The sequence below is a fragment of the Callionymus lyra genome, chromosome 3 (genome assembly GCF_982586985.1).
Source record: "Callionymus lyra chromosome 3, fCalLyr1.hap1.1, whole genome shotgun sequence".
Lineage (NCBI taxonomy): Eukaryota > Metazoa > Chordata > Actinopteri > Syngnathiformes > Callionymidae > Callionymus > Callionymus lyra.
In genome coordinates this window covers 22,072,815-22,098,118 of record NC_141820.1, presented here as the reverse complement: position 1 = coordinate 22,098,118, position 25,304 = coordinate 22,072,815, and the positions used below count along the sequence as shown (strand labels likewise).

General features: G+C 38.4%; 1 protein-coding gene across 1 annotated transcript in view; it reads left to right on the top strand.

Moving 5' to 3' along the window:
• The first annotated feature begins 4,056 nt into the window (after nt 1–4,056).
• The window catches only part of plxnb2a.1 (plexin b2a, tandem duplicate 1), a 152,232-nt gene continuing 130,984 nt past the window's right edge, over nt 4,057–25,304 (top strand). The window contains exon 1 of the mRNA XM_087787043.1: nt 4,057–4,472. The gene's annotated coding sequence lies outside the window, so the exon portion shown is untranslated. The remainder of the gene's footprint in view (nt 4,473–25,304) is intronic.

Below are 25,304 nucleotides of genomic sequence, written 5' to 3'. Positions count from 1 at the left end.
AGGTTATCTTCCAGCTGGAGGACTGCATCCTTTGTGTATGGAAGTATATACTGAAATCCTAGAGAAATTGAGAGTATAATTTTCACAAAAACCGAAAGAGGAACATCTTTTTTGGCATGTTGATCAGGACAAAAACACTGTCATGTCTTTGCTGCAAAATGCACAGAAGCTGGAAAGCGTTCAGTGTATTAGCATAAAGTGTTGGTGCTGTCAGTTTGTTTGACACACGCCTCAAATGTGAAGGGTTGGAGAAGTAGTGACTTTAATACCAAACCTGACAAACGTTGAAATCTCCCGACGCCACGTTTCGATCACCATCTGTCAAAGACACGAATGAACTCGGTGACACCAAATCACATATCGACCTTTCCCCCCCCGCACCCCCTGGTCGTGCTGTATAACCAGCTGCCATCACGTCCGTCTGATGTGTTCAAACATTCCGGCGCTCGGTGTGAACAACGTTATTGTATTGACGGACGTTGAGAGAAGAGGAAGAAGAAAAAGAGGAATTGTCTGGAGAGGGTCCGGCTTGTTATCGTTGGGGCTCCACGCCTGTGATGGCGGTGGTGAGACTTCCATAAGGTGTCAGGAGATCATGAATATGTATGAGCTGCTGAAAAGATGACAGGAAGTCTGAATCTTCTGCAATGGGAGATGAGAATTACGTGTTTGATTCCCTCGCCGTTTGAGGGGCTTTGAACCTTTTCAACGCTCGCCTTTTCTACGTTGACTCGGAATCAAATGCTTTGACAATCTTATTCAAAGTTTCCAAATCACTGCAACTGCGTATTTTCCTCCCTCAGTCCCTCCCTGAAGCTTACATGTCCTGGTTATTGCAAAGACACTGTTTCTTTTATTGGCATCGCAGACAGCGGATGGCACCACTCGGACGCTTGCAGGAGCCGAGGTCTCAAGCAGTGGTAAGTTACCACTCGTTTTGATAAGATTATTTGCTTCTTTCGACGTCCTGATCTGGTCTGTGCGCCCCCTTGAGGGGGTGGGGTGCAATGACGAGTTAGGGTCGGACAAATTCAGATAAAAAAGAAATATCCAAAGAGACAAAGTAAGAAAATAATTTGCTATATTTTGAAAAGCTGAGGAAAATGAGGAAATCATGTTCCTAAGAAACAAAATTGCTTGTTATTATTTGACCTAAAAATGAAGCAAAGTTGCTTCTCTCTCAGTGTAAACACAAACATTGTGTTTCTGTAAAACAATAGTTTTTGTTATTTTGAAACAATATTTATCTAAATTATATCTAAAATTTATGTTTTTTAATTTGGGCGTTAACAATGTAGATTTTTTCAAACTAGTATTCTGGTGGAGATGAAATTTACTCCTGACACGTTGATGTGTGATAAAAAACACAATAAAATATATATTATTAAAAGAGATTTTTACCTTAGGTGAAAAAAATACAGGTATTTGCTGGTCTGTTGTTGTTTATCTTCAATAATGTGGGAGTTTAAAAGTGTTCAAACTGAATTCTAAAAACTGTGCTTCCTTGGGTTTGTTGCAGAAGCTACTTGTTAATGTATCAAGAGACAGACTCTCTGTGGCGATGATAACAAGGTGCGAAGCAGGTGGTTTAAGAAGAGACGACGACCACACCCTGCTGTTAGCAGACACACAGAACCTTCTCCCTGGATATCAACCCTTTGAGAGGAAATCAAAGCCGATGAAACTTGATATTCAAGATTCATGGAGCACACACAGCTTCACTCTCTGTCTCCATTTAATAGTTAATAATAGTATTTTATTATCAAGATAAGACAATAATCCTATGGATTTTAAAAAACATTGGGCCCTACGCAAAGTTAGAGTTGATCATTGCCTAAGAATAACAAACAACTTGTCTTTTTGTTTAATTTAATTTACCTTCAAAATCCCTGTTGAAAAAAGAAGCTGAACAAGCTCCATTTGTTCATGTTGTGTGTGTTGTGCAAGCAAGTTTCAGAACGTGTAATCCTCCTGTTCTCGCATTGAGCGTGTTTTTTTCAAATGCTAAAAAAAGGGCATGGAATTATTTAGATAAAATAAATATAGGGTAATAGTTACAGTTCTTAAATGATGTGGGTACATGTCTATAGGGATGCTTTCTCTGGGTTTCATTATTAAATTATAAATGTAAAATCTTGTGACGTCTTAAACTATCACAAAAAGAAAATAACACCTTTAGATGAAAACATTTTCATTTGAACCTTGGAATGAATCGCGATTCATGCTATTATTTTCATTTGACTAATGGATCCTGTGGAAAAAAAAGATAAACAGATATAAATAATTTGAATGAAAACATTCTTTTGTTGCTGATTTGACATTCAACAAGCTCACCAGTCACACATGATGATTCAGACGACAGAGGCTTTGATCCAGGGTTACAAAATGAAATAGTTATGAATTTTAAAGTATATTACAGGAACAATTATTTGAACATTCAATCCCGCTACACAAGAGGTCAGTGACTCTCACAAACACACACAATTCATAACCATCTGTGAATATTTAAACTAGATTCAAGCTTTATTTAAAAAAAAAAAGATCATTACATTTGCTTCTTTATTGACGTCTTCTGAGTGGCACACTTATTTTCATTCATTGTTCACTTAGACGTGCGTACGTGCCATTCCTTTCTCTGCTCATGACCTTCGACCTCTCTAAACACACAGGCCAGCCTGCAAACACACACACACACGGTACGCCGGTCCTCACACCGGGCGACTACTTTAAGTCGTGATGTCGACTGTAACATTCAAGCGACTTGTGGCACAAAAGCGTTGCCCCTGAAATGGCCCAGTGTCAAGGATTACTTCTCAGACAAATTCTCCAGCAACAAAGCGTCTATTGTGCCAAACCAAGCCCTCGAATTAGCAGCAGGGGCAACTGCACGCTTAACCGGGTCTGACAGCACGACCACTCTCACAGACCCTCCAGAGTTTCCATCAGCTACTTGCAACAAAAGTACAAAGTGAAGCAGCTTGAAGGAGGGAAATAATTCCAATGTTGCTTTTTATTTATTTGCCACAAATCGAGTTCAAACGTGTCATTGATGAGGAACGTAATAAAACAGCAGCTTGAAGCGTGTACGTGACAAGGTGAGGTTAATGTTTCATGAATTTAAGAGAGAATGTAAAACCGGTGAGTTTAAATCAGGGAAAGTTGAATTCACGCTGTCTGTCAAGCGAGTGAGTGCGACGAGTCACGTTTCCTGGAAGGATTTTCAAAATAAATCATGGTCTCGCCATAAAACTACTTTTTTTATTTTATTTTTTAATTTGTCATCTTCACGGAGGGCATGTCCCAAAATTCCAGCATTTGATTTGCAAGACATGAATTCAATTTGTTTTAAATCGAATTGTCGATATTAGAATGAATACAATTCTGTATATATTATTCAACTTCAATAATAAACCAAATAAAATTAATTTAAAAACTTTCTACAGTGAAGTCGAGGATACTTCAGTTTTATCTTGACCTTTAAAGTATATACTTTATTGAATATTGTTTTGATTGTTTAAGTGCTTTGTGACCCTGGTCTGGAAAAGCGCTCTATAAATAAAAATTACTTACTTACTTACTTACTTTATAATAAGAAGAAGACATTTGATGATTTGAAATAAATATATACATTATGTCTCTAATGGTGTGTGTCTGTCACGTGGTGCTAAAGATAAGTTATTTTCTTTAACGATAAATGACACGTTACTGTATGAAACAAATAAAATAAAAGAGTAATGTGTGTCTGATATCTTATAAATGTCTTAAAAATGGTTCGATCCAAGATAGTTTTTGGAAAAAAAGGCAATTTATAATTTGAAGAAAGCAGAAGAGGAAAAGAAAAGCTGAATATAAGATACACAGGTTTGGTTACATTTAACATGTACTCAGTTTTTATCTGGGTAACAACCATTAAATACACTGTGGTCTGATGGGTTATATTGATTAAACTCATGAATAGTTTGACGATTTATTTTGAAAGCGCTTCCTCCACTTCCGTCCGAGTGCGCGACACACGCGAGCCAACTTGTCGGAGTCGCAGGCTCGCAGGCGCTGGGAGTTGAGAAGTGGGAGAAAGAGAAAGAGGAGGTGGAGGAGAAGAAGAAGAAGGAGGACAAACCTTCACCGACAGACTCTCACCGGTTCCACGTGAAGCTGCTCCTGACGTCTGCGTCAACGTGTTTTACCTGAAGAGAGTCCGGACGTGAAGCCGCCGCAGACGCACCTGGTCTTCCTGGCGTGAGAAGAACCCACGAGACCCGAGACTTGGACTTGTTTCTGTGGGAAGAATGTTCTCGAGCTGAACTTCTTTTTCTTCTCGTCCAGCAGCTTCTTCACACCAGGATGTAAAATTTGGGAACTTTTTTAAACGACACCAGAGTTTTTTTTTTAAATATATATATTTGGGACAAATCTTTGAGGAATATTGAAGTAAAAACCACAGCGACGCTGTTTTAAAAGCTGCAAACTTCAAGGTAAGAAACATTTAAAAATATATATTTATTACACTTTGATTTACGCGTCACACGCCACACGAAACTTCATTGGATTTTCCGCGAAAACGAAAATTCCTTCTTGGATTCTCGCCTTAAAACCGCGCGTCGTTTGGAAACTCACTCTTCCTGTCACACTTGGACACGAGCTCGTGTGTTCGGTGTGAAAATAAATACATTTTTCTTAACTTGAAAAGTCTTACAAAAGCGTTTTACTCAAAAAAACAACACCCAGGACGCAGCGGTGGAGGTTCAGTCAGACCGGATAGAAGACAGACTGGTTTCTAAACCCAAACACACTCACTCTCACACACACACAAGTAAAGACACTTCCTTCTATCCGGAACCGAACATCTACTCCATAGAACCACCTTAAACCAAAATGTTCGAGTGTCTCTGCGCGTCATGTTCCGTCGCTGGTGGAAGACGCTGAACGCTGGTCATATTTCAATGGAGTCTGGCACGAGAGTCTTGGACTGCTGGCACCAGAGAGGAACATCTGGAGCCTGAGCCTGATCCCGTTGAGCATGTGTGAAGGCTTTAATAATGTTCTCCAGACTGGACCTACTTCTCCCAACATGACTCCGGCATGTGGGTCATTCAACCCAACTGGTGCTTTTTACACACTTTTACACTTTATCATAAATCTTACTTTGTATTAAATAGTAAATTAATTCCAACCATATTAAGGAATTTTCCTGCCTAAGAGGTTGGTTTCTGTGAGGGCTTGAGTTTGTCTGACGGTACGATACACATCACGATACAGTGACAATGATACGATATATATTGCAACGACATATTTGTAGTATTATCCGAGTACTTGACTCTGGTGTTGCAGAATTCGCACCTTATTCGTAACTGTTTTTCATTTCTTTTGACATCAAAATATGTCAAAACTTTAGCTTTAAAAGTTGCCGGAGTTGACTGTATCCTCTAGTCCTCAGTTATCTCAGGATTTTTACTTTAGCTGCAAATAACACAATAACTGCTTGCATCTAGCGGCCGGAAGTTTAATTTCAACACAAAAACGAAACATGACCTGAATATTCGAATGTGAATTGTAGATTTAAAAATTAGAATAATTTTATTTTACACAAACTTCATTGAACTATAACCCATTAAAAAACTATTGTAAAACACAAAGTATTATTTGCGAGCCAAAAAAAACTCGAACAAAAACAAAATGATACAATGTTAAATATCGATACAGCATCGTGGAAAAGAACATTACCTTGTTGATATTTTTAAACACCCCTACATCGTACGATTAAAACTCTTTCTTTGTATTAACCAGAAAATGTGAGCATTAAAACATTTTCTTGTTTTTAAAATTTGAATGAATGCGTTTGGTGCTAATTTTACATGGTATTGCACAAACAAAAGGACAACAAAATAATATTCAAATTTATTCAAATTTGGATTTTTACATTTATTTTAATTTATTTCATTTAGAAATGTGATCAAATGTGCATAAAATCCTACATAAAATCGTAAGAATCGGAACTTCATACATAATACATTTTCAGGGGCCGCTGTAGTCCCCTGTGTAGAAGACAGTCAGGATCAGTGTCAGAAGTCCATGTCTTTGGGAAAAACTACAAAACAGTTTAGGGTAAAACTTCGTGAACAATGACAATGAAACATTGTCATACATTTTTAGATATTTAAGAGCTCTTAAGTCATGAATCGGGCCGAGCCGGTTCTGTACAACAACCTGTGGACTCACCCCCGAATCCTCACCAGTTATCAGGTAAATCCTCATGATAACCCCTGAGTGAGGAGATCAGAGGCAGTTAAACATCACTGATCTGAACACTCAGCCGCCTGATGAGATGCGAGCCCGGCTCGTCGCTTCGCTCCAAAGGTTATCCAAACAAAGTGACCGCGTGTAGACGCAGAAATATGTTCAAAAAGTACCGGCCGGCCATCTGCCTCGGCTCGCCGCCGAACACGACGCCGAGGTAATCGCCCGTGGTGTCGGTTAATGGATTAGAAACGACTCCATGCTGCACCTTAAATTCCCGGGCTGTAAAACTATTAAAGCCACATCTCGTTGCCGCGTGGACGCTCTGCTCTGACGCGGGAGGTCAGCGGTTGGTGGAACCGTTTGAATGTCAAATTCAACTTTTGGGGGAAAAAAAACCCCCCTTTGAGTTGGACCAGAGGTGTCGCTGATGCTCTAAACACCCCGGTGGCCCAGACGATCAATTACGGCGTTTACAAGTGGAACGCCGTAAAATAAATCGGTGAGTTTTATGAACCAATAGGCTCCCAATTTTCCAGTTAATGAGAAGGACCTTGATTTATAGTCCGGGCACGGAATGAAAGCATCGACTCGCTTTCAATGAGAATTTTGAATGAAGAATCACAGATGCTCTTTGCAAGTGGTGCGTTTACGTCGCACCTGGATATGTGTAAATCTAATTAGACCAATGAAAAAAACGCATGTATATCAAAAAGACAGTGGTATCACCTACAGTCCCCTGAAATGCAATGAAGGGAATAAGCTCCAGAAAATGATTCAGTTTGAACATTAGCTACGTTTAAATTATCATTGAGAATGTTTTAACTATATTTAAGTTATTTTTTCTAAATGAAAGTGCTATGTTTTTACGCTATTACAAGTAATGTTGAGATAGTAACAAGGATTTTTGTAATAACTGCTTGAAATCACTACTACTTCTACTAATAATAATACATAGGTTTTATATAGCACTTTTCTGGGTACCCAAAGACGCTTGACAAAGACACAGAACAAGAAGGATACAGAAGGACAATACAGTACATACAATACAGACATGTAAGAAGAAATGTGTCAGGTGTTGTAAGTGATGTTGAAAAATTTAAATTAATTGCTATATTAGAGGGTAAACAAAAATGTTTTTAGCGTCCACCAGGTCCATTAGCAACACAGAAGTTTGAAGTTTTGAGCACTGGTTGGACCGAAAAGTTACACATGGGCCTAGTCGAGAAGATCTAGTCCTGATCAAATAAGAAAAGTTGGAATTTCTCCTCCGAAGTTGGACATTTTAAAAGTCTATTCTTGGCTGGACCAAGGCAAGAATCTACCATGTAGTGTCGGAACACATTTAGTGCAACTATCCTCTTTGTCCTTGAGACCTTGTCTTTAACCCTTGTTTCTAACCCGCTCAAGTAGGAGAACTCACATTTCTCCGATCCTTAAAACTCTTCACTGGCTTCCAGTTTCTTTGAGGATCAACTTTAAAATTCTGGTTCTTACTTTCAGATCTATTCATGGTCAGACTCCTCCTTACATCAGTGATGAGATCCAGCCTTACACCCCAGCTCAGGCTCTGAGGTCTGTGGATCAGAATCTACTGATGGTTCCTGAACACGCTTCAGGACCAGAAGAGAGAAATCCTTCCAGACTGTTGCTCCTAAGCTTTGGAACGATCTTCCTCTCCCTCTGTATTTGATGGATCTACTGACTCCTTCAAGAAACATCTTAAGACGTTTTTATTTGTTCAGGCTTTTCCTTGATTTTCTGGAACTCCTGTTGTATTATCAGTTTTATCTTGATCTTTAAAATTTATACTTTATTGAATATTGTTTTGATTGTTTAAGCCGTTTTGATACCCTGGTCTGGAAAAGCGCTATACAAATAAAAATTACTTACTTACTTACTTACTTACTACTTGTACAGGAAAAAGTTGTTATAATTACCTGCAAAAATCTAATGAAGAACAAGGACACGTGGACAGAAACGCATGGTTTAGCTCCTCAGTAGATGTGGCCAAACACCCACCTGTGGACACCAGAGCGAATCGTTGGCAGAGGTCGGCTGGTCAAAGTATAGAGTAGGTTCACATCTCAAGAGCACCTCGTTGGATCGTTGCATGCATCTTTAAGTGCTCACCTGGACTGTTTTCACCTCTTTTCTACTTCATCCGTGGATCTCTCTAAAAGCTTCTCTGCTGTAATCTTGTAACGGCAAATTGAAAAGCAAGAGCGGGCGAGACATCAAATGATTATAGGGCTCGGTACAGGTGGGAGAATGTCCAGATGTGTGTGATTGGATGAAATTGGCTAAGAGGTCTGAATCATACACGCTTTTGTTCTCGTGGTTTCGGCTTCTCGACAATGGACTCCGGCTTTCCGACGCCAGAACGCCCCCCGTCACCTTCTTAGCCCCTGGAATTCGACACCAAGTGCCAACCCTGGGCCCCGCTCACCGACTCACCGGTGGTGGCGAAGTTTTAGGAGTTAAAATCTTCCTGTGATTATTCAGGACCAGCGAGTCCACCCACAACAGAGTAACTTCTTCTCCTCATTAGTCCGGTGTGGAGACGCCGGTCATTACCAGTCCAGATCCACGCTCTGAAATATTGAAAATCTTTCGGCATAAATCCCAGCAGAAGCTTTTAATTCCGTGTGTGTATTCGTAAGGTAGTTTGCTCTTTTTGGAATACCATCGTCCCACACTATCTTGAATGAGGCTCTGATAAGCTCTATATTTAGTGTAACACCTCGATCCTCGGGTGACTGATGAGATGCTGCTCTCGCTGTATGTGGGACATGGTGGAGTTCGCTCTGTGGGGGTTAGAAGCAGCGTCTCTTTCTACACGAGTTTAAAACTCAAAACCCATTGTGTTCGTTGAATGGAAGCGTGACACGCTAATGCAGGTGTTAGACGATCCGAAAAAAAGGGTGAAAAGTTTTGGAAGAAATGGTTAAATAACAAGAACTAAAACTAAATTAATCCTGTTTAAGGTCATCAACAAGTGTCGTTCTGTAAAGAACACTTATTTCATTTTACGTTTAATTCTCAGTTAAATCTGTGTTGAATATCGCAAAAGTAAATCAAAATAATTGTGATTTACATAAACTATTTAATGGGAAGAAAAATGTAATTAAAGTTACAAAAAATGTATTTTTTGAAACCGTTTTTTACGCAGTAACAAAGAACGACATGAAACATTTTCAATATGTCTACTCATAGTTGTGCTGAGGACAAAACATTTCAACTGGTGGCTCGAGTCCATTCGTTGTCGATATCAGTGATTGAAAAGGGGGATATTATGGATACAAGTAGTTGGCATCGTTTTAGTCTTAGTTGCCCTCCAAGGTTCTCCTTTAGTTCTATTGTTTTGCAGTAGAATTGAGCGATATACCTGAAAAATATACAACAATATGTTTAAAAAATATCTTTCGATTTTGATGTTTGAGGAAAACATTTAAAGTAGGATTATTTCATCATTTTATTGACATTAAACACATGTGAAACAAGAACGTAAGAACAATCTCCACAAATAAAACGGTCTTCTCTATCAGCACAACAAGTTGAATAAAACAATAAAATAATAATATGCAATATAACAGTGGCGAAGACCCTGATTACCCCCCCGCCCATCCACAAGCCATTGATCCGACCTAGACAATCACATGCATGTACAAAGTGAAACACAACCACCATGTGTTCAGAGCTCCTTTGTAGTGCCTACTTCTATGAGAAAATACTACAATGACCATTTGTCCGTCTCTTATGTGTTGAACGTGGTAGAAAAGGCAGCGAATTCCCAGTAGGAAATATTTTTCTAAATCAGGCAAATTATGGAGCCGAGTGAAATGACAAACTTTTTTATAAACATATAGAGTAGATTAATTTATTGATTGATTGATTTTACATTGATTTAAGTACCTTCATGATTTGTCGAGTTCAATGTTAATGTTTTTAATACAAAAAATAATAAAAAAAAGTCTAGTAAATCTTGAAGAATCTAACTCCTAGTGCATCTATATCTTAACAATGAATGATGAAGTGGGACTGTCTGGCTCTGTGTTACAGTGGTTCTCGTGAGCACAGTTTCTGTGTATCTGCCAATCAAATAAGGTCTGAATTGGCGGGTCTGTTGGGTGGAGTCCCTCAAGGTTCTGTTTTGGGTCCTTTATTATTTTTGCTGTACTTGATTCCCCTGGGTAAAATCATTCACAGATCTTAAGACATTCAAATCTGTGCAGGCTTTTCCCTGATTTTTTTTGGACTCCTGTGTGTCTTGATCTTTTAAGCATATATTTTAACTGTGTATTGTTTGTGATTGTTAAAGCGCTTTGTGACCCTGGTCTAGAAAGACGCTCCGGAAATAACCATTACTTACTTACTTACTTACTTAAAAAATATTTTTAAACTGGAGGAACCATTTCAAGTTTTTTGTTTCTGTTTCTGTCTCAGAATGTTTACGCTACTTTCTGGACTTCCTGAATGATGTATTGGGTTATTTTATCTTAGAGTCGTGTCACATTTGTTTGTTCTTTCGTTTTCTCATCCTACCAGGAAGCCATTTGTGGCGACAACACATTTATGAAGTATTTATTTCCACAGCGTTGCTTTTGTTTTCCTTCCAGATTTCCTGTTGATGTAGTAAAATGAGTAATCTTGTGTCATGAATCTCTTCACCCACAACAGCAGAAAAAAAAACGGTTTCGGCGTCACAGGAATGTTTAGTGTTGCTACACCAGGAATCTGGTTGAGAAACGGCGGGGAGTTACAGTAGCATGAATGGCTCGTGCTATAAAAGAACCTGTTTGCGTGGAATGCTGCCGAGTCGGCCTGCTACTGTCACATGTTTGTTTTTCTCTGCTCGCTTATGCTGATGAGCCTCCAGGTCGATGGCAGTCAGAGACCTCCATGTTTGTGATTCAAATAAGCAAACCGTCTGCGGCGACCGCCGATGAAGTCGGCACTTACCTGTCGGATTCGTCGGGATGGCTCACGGCCACGGCGACGGTTTTTTGTTGTTTGTCCACTTACACTCGGAGCAAACAAGTTCTCTTGAGCCCGTGAAGCAAGACCGGCGCATGGCGAGAGCGTGAGAGGCGGCAAAAAAAACACTCGGCCTCGTTGTCTGGTATCGTCTCGTCGTGGTGATTAAACACCGGAAAACGCTTGTAGTCAGGGGTCAGAGGTCAAAGAGGCAGCGGGCGTCAAGTCTCCTGAATGTTCACAGTTTAAGCTACAGCTTTACATCTTACCACGACTTAACAATGACGCTTGAAACGAGTGTCGACACAGCAGTTTAGAAATTCACGCCATCTTTTTAATGTAACTGCACTGTCCTTTTTAAAATACACTGAACTCATCGAGAGAAACACATTTAGAATTAAAATAAGAAATTGTGAGGAAAAGTAGTTTATTCATCTTCAGTAACAAAAAAGTTCTAAATGTAATATTATTATAATTATAATTGTTCCAAATAAAACCTTTAAATATTCATTGAATAGTATTTGTAATGCTTAATCACAATTTGGCAAGAAACAATCTCACATTTGAAGAATTTATTTATTCATTTTCAAGCTTCCAACTCTTTTTTTGTCAGCTTTTGTGTACAAAATAACTTGGAATCTTTTGATTTTTACTGCTTAAAAATGTATTATAAGGCCAAGGAACACCTTACGGTACCACTGGAAAGTGGTATTTACTTAATTCAGTTCTGAGGATTTCAGACCACTGTTGCTCAGGCGCTTGTCCCGTCCTAAACTTGCCAAAAGGGCCATAAAACATCTTTAATGAAACTTTTGCATCATGAGTCATTATTCGTTGGAAGTTGTATTGCGTTGCTACAACTTTGACATACTTGTCAATTATAAAACTAGGTAACGCCTCGATCAGAATGTCACTGGTGACAACAGTTTGGCAACTAAGTTAACTATTTTTTAATTAGTTTACTCTGTTTTACAAGTCGTATTAATTGAGCCTCTTGGTGGAAGTCTGTTGTTTTGTATTCTGCCTAAAGCTGGTTTAATGGATGTAGAATTTATTTTTAAAGTTAAACGGTTCAATGCTTAAAAATTAATCTGCACTATGTGTTGCACTTGCACTTTTAAATAACAACAATTTGTTTGTACTTGAACTGTCAAGCTTGTTGAAAGCAAAACAAAATTAAACAAGTTGTGTGTTATTTAATGGCATTATATTGAGGAAACTTCAAAGAGAACAAGCATATATTTGTAGTATTGTCGACTACTTGACTCTGGTGTTGCAGAATTTACAGACCACATGACTCGTGACAAAGTTGTTACGGCTTGAATTGTTTTGAAATCCAAAAATATCATAAAACATCAGCTTTAAAAGATGCTGCAGTCGACTGTATCCTCTTGTCCTCAGTCATCGCAACATTCCATTGTTCCTTTAGTGGTGGAGGACGTTATAACGGCTACCATCTACTGGCTGGAAGTTTCATAGCAACACAAAAATGAACAAATCCTTTAAATGCATGTTTAGTTCAAATAAAAAATTTGAATCTTTTATTTATTACACATATCATCATGAAAACTATTGCAATATGCAGGTGTATACATATTTTCTTACACCTGCAGTGATTGCAGGACTTGGTTTTTATCAAATATTAGTTACATATATTTAGTTACATACGGTTACCATTTTGCTAGTGAATATTTAAATTATTAATGTTATTTATTGCCACATTTTTTACTTTTTTCAGTTTGACATTGATTGCATGATTGAAACAAGTCTTCAGTTCCAAAATTGGCATCTTTAACCAACCATAGCTTCTGTCAGACACGAAGAAATCCTCAAGAGATACGAGTTATTCACTTTTCCGCTTCTTCTTTTTAATCAATTGATAAAAATTAAAACATGTACAGTTGAATTTGGCCAGCAGAGACGCTCCCAGACATCACAACACCCCCGCGTTTTTGAACGAGCAGAAGATTTGAAAACAACTACAGACTTGCGAGTCAACAGGAGAAGAGACTGATATTGTTGAAGTAAAAATAATAATTTGTTTTCACGCCGGCATTAGTTGTTCTCATAATGGAAGTATGTTTATGACTGAACCTCTCAATACATTCATCCCGTATCTCTTTCTGAGCCAATCCCGGCTGACAATGAGCACAAGAAAAGCACCATCATTTATTTTGAATATCACTCCTCGCCAGGTTTGTTTCATCTAGCTCAACAGTTTCGGTGAGAAGTGTTGTTTCTGAAGTTCTTGCAGCCTCATTCTGTCCTATTTTACTTCAATTACGTGAAAGCTTCTTGAAGGAAAACAAGTTTCTGTGCGGCTGCTGCCAACTTAGTCTTTTTTTTGAACCTCTTTTTTGCGTTGTTCTGTGAGGGATTGAACTTGAATGCCGCATAATTTGAAGAATAATTTGTCAAGAGGTTTAAGTGGAAGTGAGGTTTTATTATGTATTTGTGCCAGAATTTGATTGTATATGTGGTAATTTAAACATTTTGTTTCCCTTGTCTTTTAAGTTTTAATGAGGACTTTTGCTTAGTTTTGTGAGTCTTAGAAGCTTCACAACTTTTCCTTTAGTCCTTTCATAGTTCCATCTGTCGTATCATTTAGGCGAGTGTAAACCGTACTTCTGTGCGTAGGTGTTGCAGAAACATTTTTTTGAACTTTTAGATTGTGACAAAACTGAATTTAGTGTTAAAATTTGGGTTATTTATGTAGAAAAATGTACATATTTATAGATAATTAGAGCCTCAGATTGGATATTTCCAAGGTTTATTGTGATAACAGTTACTGAAAACTTGATTTTGTTGTTATTGTCAAGTTCCGGGAAAGGAAATAGAGGAACTATAAATCAAATTAACTTGGCACAGTATGTTCTGCAAGTGAAACAAGCAAACTAACAAATCGATACATCCACTCTCTAAAACTCTACTTGTGTACAGAAATAAAATAACAAATAAAAAACAGTCTAACATTTCCTTCAAATAAATAATGTATGTATCCAGTGATCACAAGGTGGTTATGAGTAAAGTAAACCATCTCTCTTAAAGAGAACATATGTTATCCTTGAGGTGGTTTTTCTTTGTGGCAAAATACCCCCAAAACAAAAACGCAATAACTATGTTGCTCCTTGAATCTATCGGTAACACCATTTGTTGCCATGAATTTAATAATCCATGTTCATTAGTTATTGCAAAGAATTTAAATTGACAGATCATAGCTACCCTTAAAAAATATAGTATGAATAACTCCTTTTTCACATTTCAATCTTATGCAAGTTTTTCATTTGAGTTATTTTATTCATCAAGTTGTTTTCCTTTTTGTTGTTTATTTTCCTAGCTCTGAAAAACACTGAACATGGGCAGCAGCGATAATGACCACAAAAGTGAACCACAGATTATAAAGAAGAAAAGCTTCTTTTAAAAATGGAATCAAAACAAGTCGTGTGTTATTTAATGGTATCGAGTCGAGCGGAAGGAAGTGGACATGAAAAGCAGACTAGCTGCAGTGAACTTGGACAGGATCTCTGTGGCCAAACATTAACAGTTTACAAAGAGACCCACATCACTGTCTGGTGAACGTGTGGTTCCGTCTGCGGCGTTGCACAATTTTAATAATCAAAGGAGCACATGTAAGAAACTGTGCACGGGAATGATGAGGAAACTGTTCATGCTGGCCAGAAGTGTGCATTGGCAAGAATCTGAGGATACGATGCGTATCAGGAAACATGGACATCAATACGATTTACCAATACAAAACAATATTATCGCCCCCTGCTTGCAGAAAAGGGAACCACAAAACTTCGGAACTTGTCTTTTTCCGGGGAGACTATAAATAAGAAGAGCTGGGATCTCGATACTGGACTGCTGCCATCGAGACCTGACCTTGAACAAGCAGAAGAAAAAGGGATGGAATGATGGAACACAGTCTTCAACTAAACTAGTGTATATAACAAATCGGCAAAGCATAAACTAGATGATAACTATCACGTTTGAAAAGAAAATGCCTTTTTTTCAAAACTTTAATGGCAGCACGCCCCTCACCGAAGCTTTACTGGTCCCCTGAGGTCTCTATGATCCCTAGTGGAACGTAAGAAGTAGTCCATCGCTACTTGTCCAAACAAAAAATGTTTATTTAAAAGTCAACATGAAGTCAGTCCAGGCCTTTGGCGTATTTTTCAATGGTTCTGTTGCCATCACTTTATGTTGCTTATATTTCTTTTTCATCCCATTAGAAAAGAGAAACCTTTTATTCCATATTAAAAAAAAAAAACTAAATATTGCTTAATTCTCAAGCAAACAACAACAGAAGCTGTGGAGGTAATTATTGCGCTCACTTAAACTTCAAAAACTGATGTGTCTATTTCCTAATTTGAGTCCCCAGGAGAGACGCAGAGGAGCTTGAAGAGACGCTATGACATTAGTTGTCGGTCGAGAGTGTTTGGTTCTGCTGAGTGTGTGCTTGTGTGTGTGTGTGTGTGTGTGTGTGTGTGTGTGTGTTTCATAGTCACACAACTGCTGAATGTCGATTGGCACCTGAATTGTGGTGAACGACACAAATAATTTCATGTTTTCTTGAGTTTCCAAAGAGTTATTTTTCATGATACTCTTGCATATATGATTTTAAACACAGCATGATGACTTAAAAAAAATATATAAACTAACCCTTGTGTCAAATGCGTCACTGGTCGTAAACCTTCTTTTAATCACAATGATTAAAAGCACATTCTGTTTCCGCCTTCATTGTGACCGCTTCAGATGAATATAAATCTATTCAGCCTTATTCTATTCTCCTTCCTCTTGTTTGAATGGACGTCAACACCAACGCAAGATCTGCTGAAGCTTTTCTGACAGCCACCCTGCTGATGCATTCATGCATTTGCTCATGCAGGAACAACGCAGTTGCTCGTTTTCGGCTCCAGTAAAACTAAGTTGGACGTAATCAACCGGCCATCTGTCCTTTCACATGCACGCCATTAGCGAGGAGGTTTGTTTTGAGTAAATACGTTGAAGTTTGTATACACGTCGGGCTTGTTTTGCTCGGAATGGTGGATATCTTTCCCTTTTTCAGCTTAGAAAGATATGATCCTTCATTCTGACCTTTTTTGAAGGATTAAAGTGCAACATGTTTGTCAATAACTGGGTTTTCATTTGATGTTTTGGTTAAAACATTTATTTTTACCAAGATTTTTGACAAGTTTTAAACTTTTTCAATGTGTTTTTGACTTCAAGGTCGTGCGCCTCGAAACTTGCAACTCTTGTGTAATCCTATCCTGCAAGATGCCACTGGGGGAAAAGTGTATGCTCTTGTTCTTTACTGTGTGACATGGAAGAAGCAAAAATAATATTCTCAAGCGTGGTGCTAAGAAAAGGCTGTTTTTCCTTTGGTTTCCACACCTTTTGCGCCATGTTTCTTTGAATAAATAACTGGTACTATGTCACATTCTGTAACTGCAGATTTTTTTGCGGTATATTTGAATATGAACTTTCTTTTTTACGGCGTTAAGATCTTGACAATTACAGGAACCCATGATTTAAAAATGATCATTTATTGGTCTTAATTATCTCTTAATCACCTGCTATTTATGTTTTAATAAGTCATTTATCTACAATTGACCTTTTAACAAACTCTGTTACGATGATGATTATTTTTAAAGATCATGAATCTGTAAAGTGATTTTTAGCGCGATAGACATCTTACAAATTAATTCTGTCTTTTCCCTTTTTTTTCCCCCCATTTTCACATTACCGAGAAAAAAGCAAGCGTCTGACGGGAGGGTATAAAGAAAAGACGCATCACATCAGATCACATTGTGCCGCTGATGGAACAATTTACAAGTCAGTTTTACCACATTCTCGTGAAATTCTCTGGAGGACAATGACTCGCGGGCCGCCAAACCATCAGTTGTCATTTATTTCTCCCACGACGCTCTTTACTTCATCAAGATGACTGATGCATACACACACTCGCTTCTTCTATCTCTCACACACACACAAATGAAGATGGATATTTTCTTTGCTTGAATGGGGAGCTATTTTGCTACAGCGCTTTTTTTTTTTCCATACACCCCCATTGATAACTCAGGGTCATGACGGTCGTACTGCAGATCTGCACACGATGAAGATGGAGGGATCGTTTAATGAGGCCATGACGTGCTGAATATATATAAAAACACATGTTGGATGGGTGAAAACTTTAGCAATAATTGTTGAAATTATGAATAACTTCTTGACTAAATTAATCCAATTAATCACTGAAGCAACAGAAAAACCATGGATCTTTAATAACATATGTTTAGTGCTTGTAAATCACTGCAAAGCCAATTGATACGCAAACTCAATTTCATGACATGCATATCTTTCTGTGTATTTTTGTCTTTGCAGGATCGGCTGAATATTTATCAATTCTTTCAGGTAGAGAAAAAACCCTAAATCAGATCTCGAAGTCAATAGCTTTCTAACTTTGCTAAGCATTATTACCAATTGTTTGTTTATGAATTTGATTTACAATCATTAGATATTGCAGTGGTCTTAGATAGCACTGATAGTATTACACTTCACTAACCTGTACCAAACAACCAAGTATACAATTGTGTAGTTGTATTTGTTTACTCATAAATAGTAGCCATGACACGAGATGTACTGGGTTATGCCACAAACTAGTACTCGCCAAAAAGGAAAAAAAACTCTGAGGACTTTTTGAAATTGTTATTTTTCCTTTAAGACGTTGCTATACATGTTTTTGTATTTATTTTGCAAGATTCCCATGATGTTCGCAAATTTGTCTCGCTGAAGAAAATGACTAGAAAAGGCAGCAGAAGAAAAATGTTCATTATGAGTAGCACTTGTTTTTGTAAACAGCTGTGCCACAGAACCAGAACGAAGGTTTTGTCCAATAATGTTTTATATTTGGCAAAAATGTAATGTCGTGGGATTTTTATTATCTTTAACCCTGAAGGATAAAAGATTTTTTTTTTTTGGTCTCCTCGTTGAGGACGGAGTGCAGGTCCCATCAGTTTCCAAAGGTTCTATGACTTAATTTGATGAATTTGTATATAATGTTTTGCAAATGAAAGCAAATATGTTAATGTAAACTGATAAGATACAATAAATGAATAACAAACCGCAAAATAATGCACAATCAAAAGTATAAACTACTAAAATAGAGGCAGCAGGTCCTTCTGGTATTGAAAAGAACCCCTTATGTAAAAATAAATAAATATGTGTAACATAAATGATTAGCTTTGACCTGTTCTATTGGCGTGCACCTCTACTTCTGAATGACTTCTGTGTTTGTGAAGCATTGTAATGGTTCCCAGTCTGAGTTACGGGTTATGTTAATGGGTAAATCTCCAGTAATCCCTTAATTCAAGACGACTTTCTAGTTCCTGAATGTCTTGAAAGTCATTCTCACGTCTTCAAACAGTTTTCTCTTGATAACCAGTCCAACATCTTGGCGCTCCATGTGCATTTCATCGGTGCGAGCGTACTTAAGGGGAAAAAAAAAAGAAAAAAGAACGTAAACCAGGACCAGTAAAAGATTTAAAGGTCGTTCACCTCTGTAATTATGGGTTCGGGGATGTGTGTGGGCTCCAATTAAAAGCATTTCCTCGAGGAAGCTTTCACTCCTCTACACTCCTGCTTGACGGAGGGAAGCGAGGAGTCTCCGGCGTTGTCATTCCCCTCCTTCGCTGCAGATTTAGAGCGTACTTGCTTTAAAAGTGTGTTTGCCAGCATTTCCCATTCAAACAATTAAATAAATGTGGTTGTCTGATGCAGCTTTTCCCCTCTTCAGCAAATTGCTCTAAGAGATTCTGCCGCCGTTTGCCAGCAGTTACTGCATTTGCAACATGACGATTTTTAAGGAGAATAAACGGACCCGGCATGACATTGCTGTTCCTCAATCCATTTTTAACATTCATCGCTCCTTTTTTTTGAAAAAGCTGCCAATTTCAGAGGAGTAGCCTCCAGAGCCAAGCTTCGGTCGGTCGGTTCGGCAGGAAGTAACGACGGCAAATGAGAGAGCGAGAGCTGTGTGTTTAGATAATCCTGCATGTTTGTGCGGCGCTCGCTGTCGTCCTCTTCCCCGGCATCTCACTGACACTTGTGAATCCTCGCTGAGGCGACAATCCTGTGTTAAACTGGAGAGGTGTAAAGATATCTTGAGTGTGCATCTCACACTCTCTCCACAACTCTCATGCAGTCTGACGTCGCTGACATTATTTTTGACTGTCCTTGAGAGACATTGACTGAGTCGCATTATTTAACTTTTTTTTTGTTATGCCTTCATGGCATACCTGCTGTCAAACATGACACTTGACACTCCATTTTCACTTCGTTTAAGAGAGCGAGACAAGATCATTCTTATAGTTAAACTGTTTTTAACAACTTAAATGTAGATCATGACTGTTTAAGAAAGTTTTATAACTTGTCTACCTTTTGACTTTTTATGTTTTACGACCGTTTTCATTACAGTTGAAGTCAATTTTGATCAGTAAGCTGGTGGTGTCTTGATTCAGCTTTTGTGTTGAGCTCTGTCACTTGATCGACTTTTGTGTTTAAGCTGATATTCTTATGTACGATAACTTTATCTTCCTGCTGGTAATTGTAAGTTCTGACCAATATATTCTTTTACAATCGGTGCTAGAAAAACGTATCGTTGCTCACTGAGTTAATGGATTTTACACTTCGTGATGAGGTAACATAGAGCTAGAATCTGGCCATACGATGCGTATAAAGATACAGCGGCAGCGACGCAATATATTGTGGGATCGATTGCAGTAACAAGCATATATTTGTAGTATTGTCCAAGTACTTGAATCCGATCTTGCAGACCAAATAACTATTAATGAAGTTGTAACTGCTTTCATTTGTTTTTCGAAACCAAAATATGGCCAAACATCAGCTTTAAAAGCTGCTCGAGTTGATTGTATCCTCCTGTCCTCAGTCATCTCGCGGGATTCCATCAGGAGAAGTTTAGCCTTGCACAAATATTTCCAACTTATTGTAAATATTTGTTTTATTTATTTTTTTTAATGTAAATTGAATTGTAATAAATAAAAGAACAATACAATCAATAGATAAATAAAGTACAATACAATAAATAATAAATAAATAAAAGTACAATAAAATAATAATAAATAAATAAATAAAAGTACAATACAATCATACAAAATCGATTGTTTTGTACGACAAGAATCGATTCACTGCTGACAAATATCGATGCAGTATAGTGGAAAAAAAAATGACTGCAACATATCCCTAAGGTAAAGGCAGACATTCTATGTTGACGTGTAATTCTATTTTTCATTTTAAGCCAAGTACCTCAATCTCTCTGTAATATTTTAGGCGTTTAAGACGATCACAACGACTCGACCTAGTCGACCATCAGACGAGTCACAACCAATTTCATAGTCGGCTTTGCCTGCAGATATGACTCTGCCCTTCCGTAGTCATTCCGATCTCCCATAATCTTCATAAAAGTTTTCTGGAGTGTTTTCCGTCTCATCTACCCAAATGACACCAAAACTCCCTCCCCTGTCTTTGCCATGCAATCATCATGGCCGGGCTAATAGACGGCGGGTAATCATCCACACGCCACTGATTACAAATGAAGCGTGAACATTAGAAAGTGGCAATCAGCAACTTCCTGTTTGGCTTTGTGTCGCTCAGGGGATTAGAGATGTCGCGGAAAACGGTTTGCGTTCGTGTCGACGGCGGGGGAGATAAATTGGATGAGGTCAAGATAGGTTTTGTTTGTGATTTACTGTTATTGACGGCTGCTATTTAGGGTTTGGTTTTAAGAAGAAGCCGCATAATATAAATCCCTTTTGTGTTGGGATTTAATATTCAGTCACCGCGGCGGCGCTGACGGATACGAGCCGTGTGGCCGGAATAACAACGTAGCGGCGAATTCCTCTACCATCGAGCTAAATAAAACCCAGTCAGCAGGGGCGCGGATGTTATTAAACAAATGACACGGATGGAATGAGTCCGCAAATATGTATTATGTCGACCAAAAATGGTCTCATAAGGAGGTTGTATAATCTCTCCTGGATGGGTCGTTCAGCTCTTTTCGAATACGTTGAAGTTATTTGCCAGGGAACTTCTGGAAGATTTAGGAATCCATAAACCGGGACCACAGAGAATAACAGACAGGTGTGGCAATACTTTTGCATCCAACCTAACGCAGATAGATTTAGGTGTTTCAGCCAAGAGGCCTGTGATGTTACCGTGAGCTGATTGTGTAATCTTTCTTTGATCTTCTTAACTCCGTTAACAATCGGCTCAAAGTTCGTCCCAAAATCAAATGGGCCTTCAAACCACCAATCCACGCCAAGGGTCATGGCACCAAGTTGTTAGTCCGATGAACCGACCCTTCCCCAGGGACACAGACACATGAGTTTAAGAGAAAATGCTCATTTAGTGAAATGTGCAAAAGTCAGAGACACAATTTACGTGATCATGGGCCTTGGAAAAGCAGAGATCTATCGCAGAGACGCCTTCGAGTGCCGAGCGCAAAGTTCTCACAAAATGGAAGATCTTTTGTAGTATGAATATTCAGGTAAACGCCTCTAGTCATTTGTGCATGTATGTTGGTCAGATATACAACACTTGTCTTCTAAGATGGCCGTATCACGTGTTGGTTGTAGAATTTTACAGCAATTTATGTCTTCTAGAGAGAATCTGTTTTTTTTTTCAGTTGACTTACGCAGATATCTGTCCTAGTCCTTGTTGCAACCAGACTTGCTGGCATCATCTACAGATGGTTTTGTCTTTCTCAGTGTGAGTGTCAACTTGACCTGAAGAATAGCTGAGCAAGTGGATTCTCAAGGGAGGCAATGATTACTTGATATGAAAGATAATCAGTTGTTTAAGTGATTATTTGAAATGTGTGTAAAATCTAGATGATCGATTACAGTGAAGTTTTCATATCCTTACAGTGGCTTTTACCAAATCCCTTCCTCAAAATGCAGGAAATGGTGCTGCCAAGTGTTCTTAATCTGCCCCACCCCCCTGCTTGTGAAAACAATCCTGGTGAAAATGCTGCCCGGATTACTGATCTTGATGGTTTGTGGAGGCGATATCAAGACGACATCCGTCGTCCAAAAAAAGACAAAATGTGTTTTAGTCTTAATTTCTTAATGTCATCAATGAAGATGGAGCCATGTTAATGATAGATTGACGCTGTACTTAAAACTGTTATCAATGGATATATTAACATTTCAGGATGGATTGACTAGATTTTGGTGGTGACCCGGATTACGGACTGCAAGGTTTTCGCTGATTCCTCACATCTCTGTACGACTGTTGTAGCTGAAGTCTCTTTTGGTCAATGATGGTCTTGTAATATTAGGGTTTTGCACTTTTTTTTTTTCACGAGTCAAATCAATCTGTGTTGAGAGCATACTTGGCTTCTTTAGCAAAGATCTGCATGATTGTTTTTTTAAATGATTGATTTTATTGTTTTTACTATTGAGTTGTAATTGCTTGAATTATCTCGAGGTCTACTTTGATATGTTTTTATTATTTATCTAGACCCACTAGGAGTAGTTGGGGAAAGCAGGAAAGACTTTAATTTAAGATTTTATTATAAAAAAGTCCTTACAAAATTGAGATTGGCCACTTCATGTAATGTATCCAATTCTGCTTTACAAACTGAAGCAGCTCCAGTTTTCTGTAGCATCCGTTCAATCACAAATCTCAGGACACACACCTACTCAAAGGTTAATCAGGAATAGCATGGAGTTTCCGCGGCGCTGGGCAAGTTTATTTGTGTGTTTCCTCTCCTGTGTGGTCCGTGATTATTAAGCTCCAGCCTGAGCATTTGTTCTAGGGATTCTTTTCAATCTAGATTGTATCCAGATTTTCACCCCCCCCCGAACAATTGAACACCCACAAAACCGCATTAAAAGTTTTTCCCTGTTGTTAATCAGAGCCCAAGTTTTTCCAGAGGAGGTTTGGAATGCGGACTGTAGTCTGTAGAGTTTCAGTCTGGACACTAAATCGTGACCACATACCTCCTACACTTCAGTGTCTCCCACTTTAATCTCGTAAAACCCACATTGATGAACGTTTTATGTTTGATTTCTCTTTAGCCTTGTGAGTTCTACCATGTTTTGTCTTTGGCAATATTTTTACTAACCCTCTCTCAACGGAGCGACCATATACTTCAGATCCCCAGAGTGTTCCCAGACTACATTGATAAGACTATCTCTCGGTCTGGTCTGACCTCCACTCTTCTTACAGCTGCCCCCAAAAAACCTTGAGTCATCTTAACCGACTGCTCTGGAGATAAAATCGAGCCACATCGTTGGCCGATAACTGAACTCCTGCTAGATTTTTTAACTTTTGGTCGGGATTGTTTCGCATTTTTGGTATAAAATATATAATTTAATACTCCATAAAATAGAAAATTACAATAATGAGAGGTGTTATTGATAAGAAAATACATTGAAATATGTGTTTCTGTGATACTGCATCAATATTTGACAGCACTATATCAATTTATTTTTGGTGGCTTTCAATAAAAGTGTGTTTAAAGTAAAAGGATTCAATTTTATTTTCGATATACAATCATCATGCAAATATTCACAGCGTTTGTTAATTTTTGTGTAGAAATTTAACTTCAGTTCAGTAGATGGCAGCAGTCCTTTAGCTAAAGGAAAAACATTCTCTCGCAATACCACGGAGATGACTGAGGATGAGAGGATACAGTCAAACTCCTGGTCGTATTTGTATTTCTTTATTATAAGTAATTATTACATTGACACAACTTGAGTAATTCTCCTCTCCACTATGAAATTTAGTTTTTGTGTTAGCCCCGATTAACCATTTTGTAACCGTCATAAAAACTTTATTTGTATATCGTAATAGTTCTTCTCAACCCGTTACAGTTAACGGCTATAGTCATGAAGCCCGGTGTGTGATAGTTTAACGTTTTGTTTTGTTTACGGCGTCGGACCCTGAGAGCCTGGAGAAAAGTTGTGCGTCTGTATTTTCACTCACTGAATGTGTCACAGTCACATGGGCACCATCAAAGCCCTGTGAGTGTGGACCATTGTTTATGCTTTCAGCTCCAGTACCAGTGCACGAGCGGCACTAACTCACTCGCGCATACTCTTTTATTTTTGGTTCTCATAAAACGTTAGAGGGACTTTCTTTGTTTTTTCCTGCATGTTGGCCGTTTGCCTGTAGTTTGTGCTTCCTACTACTACTACTTCTATTTATTCTTTCCCATCTTGGCCTCTTATTTTCTTCCGTTCCTCCCTTCTTCCGCCTGGCTCCTTAAAAAAAAAAAAAAAAAAAACTCTCCCCAAGATGTTTTCCACATAAGTTCTATAAAAAGGCAAAGATAAAACGGATCAAGCTAGCAAGGCAGATTTATATTTTTCTGGCCTACTTTCCTTAAACACCACTTTATCTGTTGTTGTTTGCCTGCTGATGCAGCTTTTTGTCTAGTTAATGCAATCTCAGCATTAACATGCAGATGTTTCACATTAAAAAAAACCCCTTCTAGTGGTTTCTGGCATTCTTTCACTCCCCTCACTCCCAAAAAAAACCCTCTATTGCGAAGCAACCACAAGCAGTTGACGTCGATGTGTGAGGTTTGTTTTTTGAGATCGTGTCATAATAATGAGGTTGATTTTTCTAATGTTGCGCAAATTTTTTCCAAAATGAATCACAAGCACACGAAGATGCAGGTATGGACAGGAAAACCGTCAGAAGGTCAGAACATTAATCTCAACCCCTCTGATCTCTCTCTGTTTTCGGGGTATTTATTGCTTCCTGCTATTGTCTAATCCCTTTCTTATCGTTCACACGTCAGTCCTGCTGTTTTCCACCTGTCAATATCTTACGCAAGAGTGTTGTCGCCGCCCAAATAATGAACCTTCAGTGTTTTGTTTAGTATGATTAGCTGTGAATGTGTCCGCAAAGGCTCAGAGCAGATAGAATCTAAGCCACTGGACAAACATCCGGTCCTCATCTGGACTTGAGCTGCAGGGATCATGGGAATGGCAGCGATCCAAAGAAACGCTTTGGAGGTTAAAACTTTTGCTCGTTCTTATCTGCTGCCTCCATTTGTTGTATTAGTA